The sequence below is a fragment of the Helianthus annuus genome, chromosome 14 (assembly GCF_002127325.2).
Source record: "Helianthus annuus cultivar XRQ/B chromosome 14, HanXRQr2.0-SUNRISE, whole genome shotgun sequence".
Taxonomy (NCBI): domain Eukaryota; kingdom Viridiplantae; phylum Streptophyta; class Magnoliopsida; order Asterales; family Asteraceae; genus Helianthus; species Helianthus annuus.
Window position 1 is genome coordinate 107,819,266 of NC_035446.2, and position 12,178 is coordinate 107,831,443.

At 39.8% G+C, this 12,178-nt stretch overlaps 1 long non-coding RNA gene across 1 annotated transcript; it reads left to right on the top strand.

Annotated features, from left to right (window-relative positions):
- Positions 1 to 1,305: 1,305 nt before the first annotated feature.
- Positions 1,306 to 2,427, top strand: LOC110908969. Its single transcript, XR_002575051.2, has 2 exons — positions 1,306 to 1,834; positions 1,927 to 2,427. It is a non-coding gene; the product is annotated as an uncharacterized LOC110908969 (long non-coding RNA).
- Positions 2,428 to 12,178: the final 9,751 nt, after the last annotated feature.

Sequence of the window (12,178 nt, forward strand, 5' to 3'; positions counted from 1 at the left end):
GTTTGCATAAATTAACCGAAACGGGGTTAACCTTATCATTTAAACTTCAAAATCCAGAATGTATTTAGCTTACCTATATTATACAAGTCTTCATACTTGTTGGTTCTAAATTACATTCCATTCCGGTCATCGCTTAATCAGCGTGTTATACCGTAATTCGTTCTTTAAGCTAGCCGGTCTAAGTCTACGACTTAAACAGGACCCGTTAGCATTCTAAAAGGTTAATATTTCCCTCATTCCAGATTAGGAGCCCCGGTAAAAGCTACCTTCACGAATCTAAGTGAATCATACGGTTGAGTAGTTAACTCTTGCAATTAAAATCAAAGTTAAAACTCAGGTAAATACTTTTAACTTATTTTCCTTTATACGGGCTTGGGATACAGTAAATTATTACCGCTTGGTCGGGTATGGGATCACTTAGCCGGATTGTGGTTAGCAAATCTGCATAACCCATTTTAACCTGTTTTGTTTGATAACTTAAACATTGGGGGTTAACACGACTGTGACAACCAGTGATTTACGGCTCTTAATTACATGATTAACAGGTGATTAACGCGATAATAAATAGTGTTTACATCGCAAATTAACTTAATTAGGCCCTTGGAGTGCCAAGGAACGTTTATTCGACTGTACAGTGCGCGTATGACGATCTGCGGGGAGGTTGTAGAATATTAAACGATAACGAAACGAAACCATTCGAAATACTGACAACGCCGACAAATACGGATTTTCTACGAATATTTTATAAATTTAATTTTATGAATTTATTGGGTTTCCGCGCGACACAAACGCAAATGTGAACTAAAAACGCGATAGCAGGAAACGCATCGGCAACAAAACGGAAGCGACAGACACGCCTGTCACCTTCAGAACTTACATTTTACGCTATATTTAGCTCCGTAATGAAATTTTAGTAGCTATAGTCGAAACCGTATCGAAAAACGGATTAAAGACGGCAACGATGTAATTTTTCGCAATTACTATCGTAAACAACAAACGAACGCGACGACAATGACTACTGGTATTATTCTACATATTTTCAAAACTAAAATTTTATATCATGACGTTCTGACAATTTCGGGTTTTGATAACGGGTCTCATAGGAATTACGGGCCGCTTAAACATGGGGATTGAGCTTGCGGGCCTTGGGCCCAAGCCCAAAACCCACAAGCCTAAACCTACACAATAATATATATTAGAATCCTATCAAGATCTTGCAAATCTTATAAAATCTTATCAAAATCTTATTATGATTTTACAAAATCTATGCAAGATTTGTAAAAATCTACTCAAGATTCACAATATCTCTTTAAGATCTCAACTATCTCTATATAAAATTCTTGTCCTCTCCTTTCCCCCCTCATATTTTGTCTGCAATCTAAATGCACTAAACACACACATACAATTACCAAACACCCTCTCATTCACTCTCTTCTCTCTCGATCTATACATATACAAACAAAAAGAAATCAAACCCCACACATAACACAGACAACAACCACAGCTGACTACCCCTCCCCCCCCCTCTGACGACACCCATCTTTATACCCCCTGGCGACGTTCCAACGGCGGAAAGCCGTCGCCGTGCGGCGGCGTGACGACAAGACAGAGAAACAGAGGAGAGAAAAAGATGAAGAGAGAGAGAGGGGAAGGGAGATGATGAGAGAGAAAGAGTGAAGAAGGAGCGCGGCAGCGACGGCGGGACTCGGCGGAGCTCGCCAGAACCGGCAAAGACGAAGATAGAGAGAGTTGGTGATGTCGGCTGTGGTGGTCGTTTGTGGCTTCTTTCTGTTCAATCTCAGTTCAGCAAGAGTGGGATTAGCTTAGGCTCGAGGTTTGAATTCTGATTTGATTTCATGTTCGAGTTTTAGTTTCTATCAGGTCGGATCGGTTATGGTGTGGGATTGTTTCGTGTGTTGATTGCAGCTCAAATGGTTAGTTCGGGTGTTTGGGTGTCACGGTTAACTTCGGGTCGGTCTCGGTCAGATCTGGGTCATGTTTAAGCGCGTCAGGTTTGGATTTTGGGTCACCCACGGGTTTTTGGGTCATCATCGAGTCAAACCCGGTTAACTGATGCCAACGACAGCCAAAGGTTCGGGTCAGCGGGTCAACAATTCCAATATGGTTCAGATTTGGTGCGTTTCGGTTTAGATTTTTGGTTCGGGTCGATTCGGTCAAACTGAGTCGACTCGGTCAAATATGGTCAACTCGCTGAATCAACTCGGTCAACTCAGCCGGCCAACTCAGTTGACCCGGTCAACTCAGCAAGCGTTTCGACAATAGAAGATGGTAAAAGTTTAAGTCGCGATTATTTTCGTTAACTATTCCTTATTTTAATAATACGTGATAACGAGCTCGAACCGACATGATTATAGTTTACATTTTATGAAATTTTTGGCAAATTGATATATTGGTAATTGAATCTTGGATTGAATTTTGATAAAATGACGACAACTTGTGTTGTCGGGGCGTCCAAAAATAGAGGAAACTCTGCCCGTTTCTCGAAAAAATCCGTAAAACTAACGTGTTTTTATTTTATGACGAAAGCTATCAAACTCAAACGGCTATTATAAAAACAAAATACAAGTGTATATTACTTTCAATGACACTTCACAACATCACGAAAGCGACGATTCGGAATTATTTACGACAATAAGTATACTTATTATATTTATTCTAAACTTCAAAATTTCGACAATTATTTTATAAAAATAAATGTAGATTGCATATTTATTTAGAATGTCAAGCTACACGACACTTCTTTTATAAGATAAATGTAGCTTACATTTATTTCAAACATCGAACAATACGAAACCGTTTCATGAAAATAAATATAGTTTATATTTATTTCACATATCAAACGACATGATTTCGTCTTATAAAATAAATACAGTTTTTATATTTATTCCAAATATCAAACATGAATTCGTTTTTATAAATATGGGTTATATATTTATTTCAAGTGTCAAACACTAACAAATTCTTTTACAAAAATAAATATAGTTTTATATTTATTTCAAACTTCAATCAACTCGACGATCCTTTATAAAATGAATATGACTTTTTATATTCACTTCAAACGCCTAAACGACATATACATATACTTTGATAAATACCATACGAGACGTATATATGATACGAATTTGTTATATGTTATTTTCATATAAACTTTTGTACATACACATACGACTTCTCGAACCGACTAACGCGAACATGTCGATACGTTTATATTTTTATATAAATATTTATTTACTTTTAAATCTCTCGAGAATCAAGTCTTTTCAAGACTTATTGGTTATTATCGACAATAAACGATACTTATCAAATATGACTTAATCATTTTCGATAAGTTAACTACTTACCGTTGAATCGTTCGATTAACGATTCGGTAGAGCTCAGTGACACGTAGTTTAGTTACTGCGTTTATTTAGAAACTTATAAGATATTCTGTGTTAGGAATATTGTAGAATGCACGCTAGCGAGTCTCATATTGGAAACGACATCACAAAGTCGTAATTAGCTAGCTTTGCACAAGCTTATCCAGGTGAGTTCATGTCCCCCTTTTCTTTAAACTGTTTTGTTTACTTACTTCAGGGGTGAAATACATGTTATAAAGGGATACTTACAATACTATTGGTATGATTAGCCTAGGAAAGAACCATACATTATTTGATAGGGTAGGCGGATACTTGGGACCATCAATCCTCGTTGTAGGACCGAGGGGCATGAGTGATAGATCTATTTGAGTGTAGCGAGCCCACACCCATGAGGCCGGGGCGGCCCATAGTGGTGACTATGTCTTCCAGCCGGGAGCCCGGTACAACTTTGCTAGGTTTGAGTTTTCCTACACCGTCACACATATCAGTGGCCTTGCAAACCATTGGTGATCTTTTCCTTGTTTGCAATCATACTGGGGCATACATACATTGTTTACAAAGGTTTATACATTCTCACTTAAACATGAACTCGCTCAACTTTTGTTTATTTTTCAAACTACATGTATTTCAGGGAACTAGTGGATCCGACGGGGTATGCATGTGTCAAGCTGCGTTTGAATAAAAGATGTTATCCAGGGTTGTTGAGTTAAGAGGGTGCATTCCTTTCCTGGACGGGATACATAATTCTAAACTCAGGTTTTATTTAAGTACTTTTGTTGAGTCCTTGTGAACTCAGTTGAATACGTCATGGTTTGAAACTTAATTTGGAATTGATGTTTTCAGACAATGTTGTTGTGGTATTTTCTAAACTCTTTTAATGGACAAACATCTCGTGTTTTTATCATATAGAATTGTTATGATTATTGCTATGGTATTAAGATGTCACACCAAATAACCACGCTTCCGCAAAAGTCAGGGTGTGACAGCTTGGTATCAGAGCTTCGATCATAGCGAACTAGGATTCTTTCTCGAGTCTAGACTATGATCATCAGGGCTCTCACGAAAACATTTTTACATTGCATACACAAAACGTCTAGATCCAGGGAACAAACATTTTTACAAACAAAAGGCACAAATACACGTTTCAAAACTTATATTTATAATTCAGTCTTAGAGGCTGGGGATGGTTCAGTCTTAGAGACTGAGGGAGGTTCAGTCTTAGAGACTGATAGAGGTTCAGTCTTAGAGACTGATAGAGGTTAGTCTTAGAGACTGGGGGAAATTTAGTCTTAGAGACTGGGAAAGTTTGGTCTTAGAGACCAGGGAGTTAGTCTTAGAGACTGGGAGGTTTGGTCTTAAAGACAAGGGAGTTAGTCTTAGAGACTGGGAAGTTTGGTCTTAGAGACCGGGGAGTTAGTCTTAGAGACTGGGGAAGTTTAGTCTTAGAGCCTAGGGAGGTTCAGCCTTAGAGGCTGGGGAGGTTCAGTCTTAGAGGCTGGGGAGGTTTAGTCTTAGAGACTGGGGAAGTTTAGTCATAGAGGCTGGGGAGGTTCAGTCTTAGAGGCTGGGGAGGTTCATTCTTAGAGACTGGGGAAGTTTAGTCTTAGAGACTGGGTAGTCAGTTTGAGAAACTGGGAAGGTTTTAGTTTGAGAGACTAGGGAGCCAGTCTAAGAGGCTGGGCGAGATAGTCTGGAGAAGACTAGGAGGATTACTTGCTTGCAATGCTATTTGCTTACATGCTTATCTGATAATCGTTGATATATGTGCATATGTGTGATTGTTTTGCACAGACACCATGTCATCATCCTCTGAGAGTGGAGTGTCAATCTCGTCAATTACATACACGGTGCATAAAACAATTACATACAGTACACAACACTCTGAGAGTTTAGGAAACATGCATTTAAGACCTTCGGAAACTTATGTTGAAGTTCATTAAAGGTCACCACGTAGGAACCGCGAATATTAACTCGGGCACACACTATTATCCATATTGTCTATGATATTTTAACTTCCCGAGCAGGAAGCCTACACATAACAAAATGCTAGTGCACAAGAATACATGGAACTCAACCTTTACGGCAGCGGATGTTGGGGTACATCACATTCTATGAGAAACGAAACGCTAGCGCACAAGTATACGTGAAACTTAAGCTATACATCAACGGAGGTTGAAGTACGTCACATACGACTTTCGAGATAAAGTTACCAAGAAGACACTATGGAGCATTTCAACGACGATGTTAATCTGGTCAGCACGAAAACTATCGATCAGGAAGCGACAGTTTGGCACACGGTCCTGCAACGACTCGAATCACTCCAAGGAGAAGACGTATGTCTCCGCATCCCCCTATTTCAGTTAACGACAAATACGCCATGTTCGACATTCCATGGTAATGTCACCTAACAACCGGATATCACACACAACCCCAGGTAAAGTCCTCAAATTTCTTTTATTAAAATTTCGACTTTCGCGTTTACTGAGTAGATTTTCGTATCTTTACTCCTCTTAATGGTCATTGTATCATGATCATTTCTTTCAGTATAGCGAATATTCAATTGCTTCACTTCTTGAAAATTTATATGTTACACATGTGGTTTCGTTTCGAATAAGCGTTTCATCAAAATTCAAACATTGTTTCGCTAAACCTAATTATTGATTTGTGATTCGAATGACCCGCATTATTGTAATGTTGGCTCCATTGTTATCAAGTCAACACATTTTCTTGAAATTTCTTTTCCTTTCAAGTTACATACATGATTTTTCGTTGTGACCATGCCGAAATTTTTCTTATCGATACATGTATTTATTGTCGGCTTGCGCCAAAACCAAGTTCCATTGTTTGAACTTGTTCATTACACACATCCAATTCAAAGAATCATATGATGTATTGGGAGCATCGTATTCAAATCAAATTTTAACGAGCACTTCATTTGTTTCGAGTCGTAGTAAACTTGTTCGGCATTCGACTCCATTAAATTGTTTGTTGATTTCGACACCATGTGGTGGTGTTTTCATTAATTTGAAGCTTGCGCTAAACCCATTTACGCATCTCATGCACGGATTTAATTATTTATTTATTGACTTCCTTTAAGTCCGCTTTAATTTATCATATTATAACAGTCTTAACACAATCGTGTGTTAAGGCAATGGTACACAAAATCATTCTATATTCCGGTGTACCTACTAACGGTTCTTTCATTATCAATCGAATGTTTTGCGATATTCATTGCTCTTTCATCTTCGATCGAAAACATTATTTCTTTGATGATCCATTTTCAATTGAAAATCCTATGATGTCGTTTGAAACAAACTTTCAGATTCACTTTATTGTGCTTTCATTTGACTTCAAACACGGTGAACTTGTTTGATCACCGCTATTATTGGATTATTTAAATCACTAAGACACCTTGTGGTGTCAGTACAAACTTGTAGCTTGGGCTACTCATGATTGAGCGTTTCATGTAAAACACAGCTGATACTTGTTCGATCCCGCCGTATTTGAATTGTTTCATTCTCTACGACACTTTGTGGCATCAGTATAACTTGCAGCTTGTGCTGATCACGATCAAGCGTTTCATGCAAACTATTACATTTGAGATCGTTGATTCTAAGTTCATCTAGTGGGTGTTATTGCTTCTAGAACTCATTTGCATGTTGTAAACGTTCATGTGGAATTCGATAGGTCGAAGTTCCTGTTCATTGTTGGATCCCTGTTAACTTAGTCACATTAGTGACTGTATTTATACGTCTTGTTTCCTTTGACATCAACTTTTGAAACACATTTCTTTTAAACCGTTGGGTTCCTATTGTTGAGGTATGCCCTTGAATTCACATAACTCGAATGAGTCTTGATTTGATTTCGTGGTCATCCACTTTGATACTATTCATATTTACCAACACATAACGTAACTCTAAGGAGTTAACGTAGTCTAAATTTCGAGGACAAAATTTCATTAACAGGGGGAGAATGTGACAACCGGTGATTTACGGCTCTTAATTACGTGATTAACAGGTGATTAACGCGATAATAAATTGTAACACCTCGAAATTTTGTGTCCAATAATGTATTGACACGTGTCTTAAGTTTACACGTGGCGTTTAATATTAAATAAAGGACTAAAGTTGACAAACCTTGAAAGTATGTAAATTCGAGGGTTATAAATGTCAAGCAAGGGTAAGTATACTGTATAGTAACCCTAAACGATGCTCGTACCTTCAAACGAATAAATCATGGATCGTACGGAAGCGAAACGCGGAAGAAAGTGAGAGATTACAAGCTGCAGGGGGTTAACTGTGTCAACATGTTTAATTATACCTCTGAGTGACCCTTTGACATACCCGAGGCTTTGTAACAGTAAAATACGCTCACTAAAATGTACTATATAAATTCCGCGAAGTTCCGTTTTAAAACGAGAAAGTTATGATCAAATCCGTACGAGAAGGGTTAAAAGCGTCAACAATAAAAGTTAAAGCTTTCCGAATAATTAACAAACTAACCGGGGACTTAACAATGCGGGTAAATAACACGAGGCCCTTAGTTGTAAATAATCAGGGGCCAAGTTGCAATGTTACCCCTTCAAACCCGAAAGGTCAGGTTATTAATTACCGAAGATTTCGTTATTAATTACAAAGATTTAGTCATGATTATAAAAGATTCAAAATCTAGAAAAATTAGACCTAACGCGGGCCGCGTTAAGGTCTTGGGTTAGTTAATGCGGGCCGCGAGCCTTCTGTTTATACGCGTCTGATTTAGAGAACTCAGGCGACCCGCGTACAAGTCTGCCTGATCTCCCATGCGGGCCGCGTGAACCATACAGATGCAGAAAGTATGGGCAGATTCAATGATTTGGCTTGTAGACGAACTTGTGAGCAATCAATGAGGCATGGGTGCCCTCTACCTGACCCCTAGCACCTTAGGACACCTGCTGAACATCCATACTCACTTGTAGCCTGAGTTGTGATGATCTAAGGGCCTTTCTTTCACTATAAATAGGCCTACATTGTGCATAAGTTCACCACACCTCAAAACACATCTCCTGCTCATTTCTGAAGCTCCCAAGTGTTCTTCTAACATTCCTAAGTCGTGCACAAGTCTCTGTAAGTATGCCAAACCTACTATGGCTTCGTTTTTGCTTAAAAAGTCAACAGAAAGCCATTTTAGCGATTCTTGCATAATCTAATATAGATGATATGAAACCTGTTTGAACACTTATAAAACATGATATTAAGTATATAAACTTGTCTGAGCTCGTTTGATTCGGCCAGTTGCTATATTGACCCGGTTCGGAGCCGAATGTCGCAAAAGTTTGACTTTTGCTTTGACTTCAGTTCTGACCCGTTTTAGTGCAATGTAGATATGCCTTAGGACTCTCTTAGGACCAGGTCACGTGATGGTATCACCCTCTGTGACCGGTTCGTTGTTTGTCCGAGTCTTTTACGCATTTCCGTTAGTTGCTTAAAAGTTGACCGTAACGCCCTTTTCAAAATAAAACGAGTATTTCGGACACGTGAAGGGACCATAACCTTGCTTATTAAATTCTAAGCATGTCCCTAAAGTTTCACGCCAATCCGAGGTCTAGAATAGGAGTTATGCTAAATAGCGCAAATAAAAGAAACTTTTGTAATAAACGGCGCGATTAGCATAACGCCTACCTAAACCAAGATTTCATCACCAAAACTTTTACTCACTGTTATAAAATAATATTTTGGGATTTTTAAAGATTTTTAATTATTTTTTTTTTACCTGCTCATAACCTGCGGTTATGGCTACGGTTCGGTAAATACCGAATATGCCCTTTTCGGCCAAAACTTGAGTTCTACAAGGTCTTTTGACCCGATTCCAATTGCTACTGATTTTAAATAATGAATAAAGTATTTTGGACTTTATAAACTGAACGGGAAACTCAGATTTCCTGTAGAACTCAGAAAGCCCTTTAAAAGTCTTTAAAATGACCGGAAAACCCCTTCGGGGCGTATAATAAACTTAAACTCGTTACGGGCATCACGGAAGGTATCCTACTGATACCACAACCTCTTTAAGGCATATTGACTTAGGAAACAAGTGTAGGACTCTTACGGTTACCCGTTGCGCCTTTCGCGCGCACGGTTCGGCTTATGTAACTAGTTTACATAAATTAGCCGATACGGGTCAAACCATATTATTTTGACCCCAAAATCCAGAGTGTGAATATTAAACCCATATAAAAGAAGTCTTCGGACTTGCTGGGTCAGAATCACGTTCCATTCCCGGTTTTCGCCTTTCACGCGATTAAACCGTATCCATCCCTTGAAACTGACCGGTCTAATAGGTTATTTTAAAACCTTCGTTCCAGAATAGGAGCCCCAGTAAAAGATATCTGTGATTTAATCAATTAAGGACAATACTTGCAAAGGTAAATACTTTTAACTTATTTTCCGTTATACGGGCTTGGGTTACGGTATATTAAATACCGCTTGACTGAGCATCAAATCTTCCATCAGTTAGGTGGTTAATTGAATAATTTGATCGGCTCATTTAAACAGTCTTGTTACTTAAAAGCCTTTGGGGGGTTAATGACCATGTCCCGGATATCCTAGGCATCATTTTACGAAATGGCCACGACCTCGACATCCGGGTGTAGGCGTACACCCGGCATTATGTCTATTATTAAAAGACGTAAACGTTGGTTTACCCACCTCGGTTTTACGCAATGTGGTGTGTCTATTGTCTTTAACCCGGACTAGATCCGGACTACTGAACGCAAAGAAGGAACATGTAATTCGTTCACAAGATTATAATATTAAATAATTCTCCCAGGTTATAAAAGAGTTTATGCCTTGTGCATTCAAATCAATTTTAAATAAACATTTTCAAAAGTGTCGATTGAATGTATTTACCAGTGTAAACTGACGTATTTTCCCAAAAAGATTAAGTGCAGGTACTACACGTAATCGGCTGGCAATAGCTCCTTAGCATCTTAAGAAGTCTCGCAAGCTTTGATGCCTTGTCTGTTGCACAATACTTTTTATTATTTTGATCCCCCTGTGGATACCATTCGACTATTGTGATACATTCGATATTACAATCAATGGTTGAATTATATTTATCTTATGCTTCCGCTGTGCATTAATATAATTGTGTGGTTTGACTATATTGTTGCCAACTACGTCACGATAATCCCCCACCGGTGATACACGTGGAAATCGGGGTGTGACAGGTTGGTATCAGAGCCAACATTGAGTGAATTAAACACTATCCTAATGTGTTTAATCTCAGTGACACAATTGCACATACTTGAGTCTAGACAAGAACATAGGACAAATTCGAATTGTTATTCCAAGTTTGTCTTTTTCTTTTATTATTGTTATTTAAAGTTTTTAAAGCAGGAAATATGGCACCTGTAATTTTCCGAGGAAGAGGAAGGGGAAGAAGAGGCAAAGGAGAGATCGTTACTCACCACGATCACGAAGCTGGACCTTCAAATACGCGAGCTCCTTCGACCACAAGGAGTGAAGAACCACAAAGACGGAGAAACCTTTTCGAACCTGCGAGGCATTCCACCTCGCACAGCTCGACGCCGTCGTACCGTCACTCGTTCGGGCCAGATTCCGAAAATGATCCCAACAACCCTCAACCCTCCTACATACCTCTACAGCGTTCGGTATCGCACCGCAATTTTGACGACCCTACTCCATACTTCAGAGGTCAGTTTAACCCAGCTGACTACATTCTGGAGCCTGCAGGCTTTGTTCCATTAGGACCACAAGATCACTTCTCTGAAGACCATATGGACGAGGACACGGATCCGACAGAACCTGCTCGTGGTACGCCCACGCATCCAATAGAAATCTCTGATGGGTCATCCTTTCATGGCACACCCTATCAGGGACCAGATAGCTTCATGGCATTGTTTAATCAACACGAGTGGTACCACACGCCACAGACATCACAACAGCCGCAACATCCGCAAGATCCCTCCAAGGATCCACATTTCGTGGCAGTTACGCCACCACCTCCACCACCGGCCTAGCTAGTAATACCTGATCCGCCAAGGCGTAGGAGGACAAATGCCCGTATGTCCACACGATAAGGGGATTTCCACTTCAGCACCCCTCGACACTCTAGTAGTAGCCACTACCAGAAGAAGGACCTGCAAGTCCAGAACAAGAGGCGAACTCCGCACCAGTTGCACCGTCTTCGCCACCATTTGGGTATGACCACCCAATACCTGCGTACACGGGTCCAACGGCTTATAACCCGTTCGAACCGTCATCGCACGCACATTACAACTACAACTATGAGTGCGACCCATATGTGGTAGCGGCTAGGTATAATGCCCGCTATCCCGACGGAGCTTTTGGAAACATGGGAATACCGGACTACTCAGCTCATGGGTATCCAGCACCTCCTAGACCTCCAGTTCCGCAACCGGCGCCACAACCACGTTTTTCCCCACCTGAACAAGAAGAAATACTCCACCGTTTGAGCCGTGTGGAAAGAGACTTCGAGGAAGAACGTAAGAGCCACCGAGGATTCCTCAAGGGCTTGGCAAACCTACTGAAGGGCAAGAAGAAGAAACGAGACCCTTAGTCTCCTTATGGATTGTTGTACTTACACTTTAGTCCCTGCGTGGATATTTATCGTATTTCAGTCCCTACGTGGACTTATCTTTCAGTCCCTACGCGGACACCTATCTTGTATTAGTCCCTGCGTGGACCTGTCTTTTATTAAACCTCTATGTAGGTATGTACTTGTTTAAAAGTCCCGTTTAGGGCAGCGTGTAATCGTATTGAAGTTTTGGAATGTTATGTTATGAA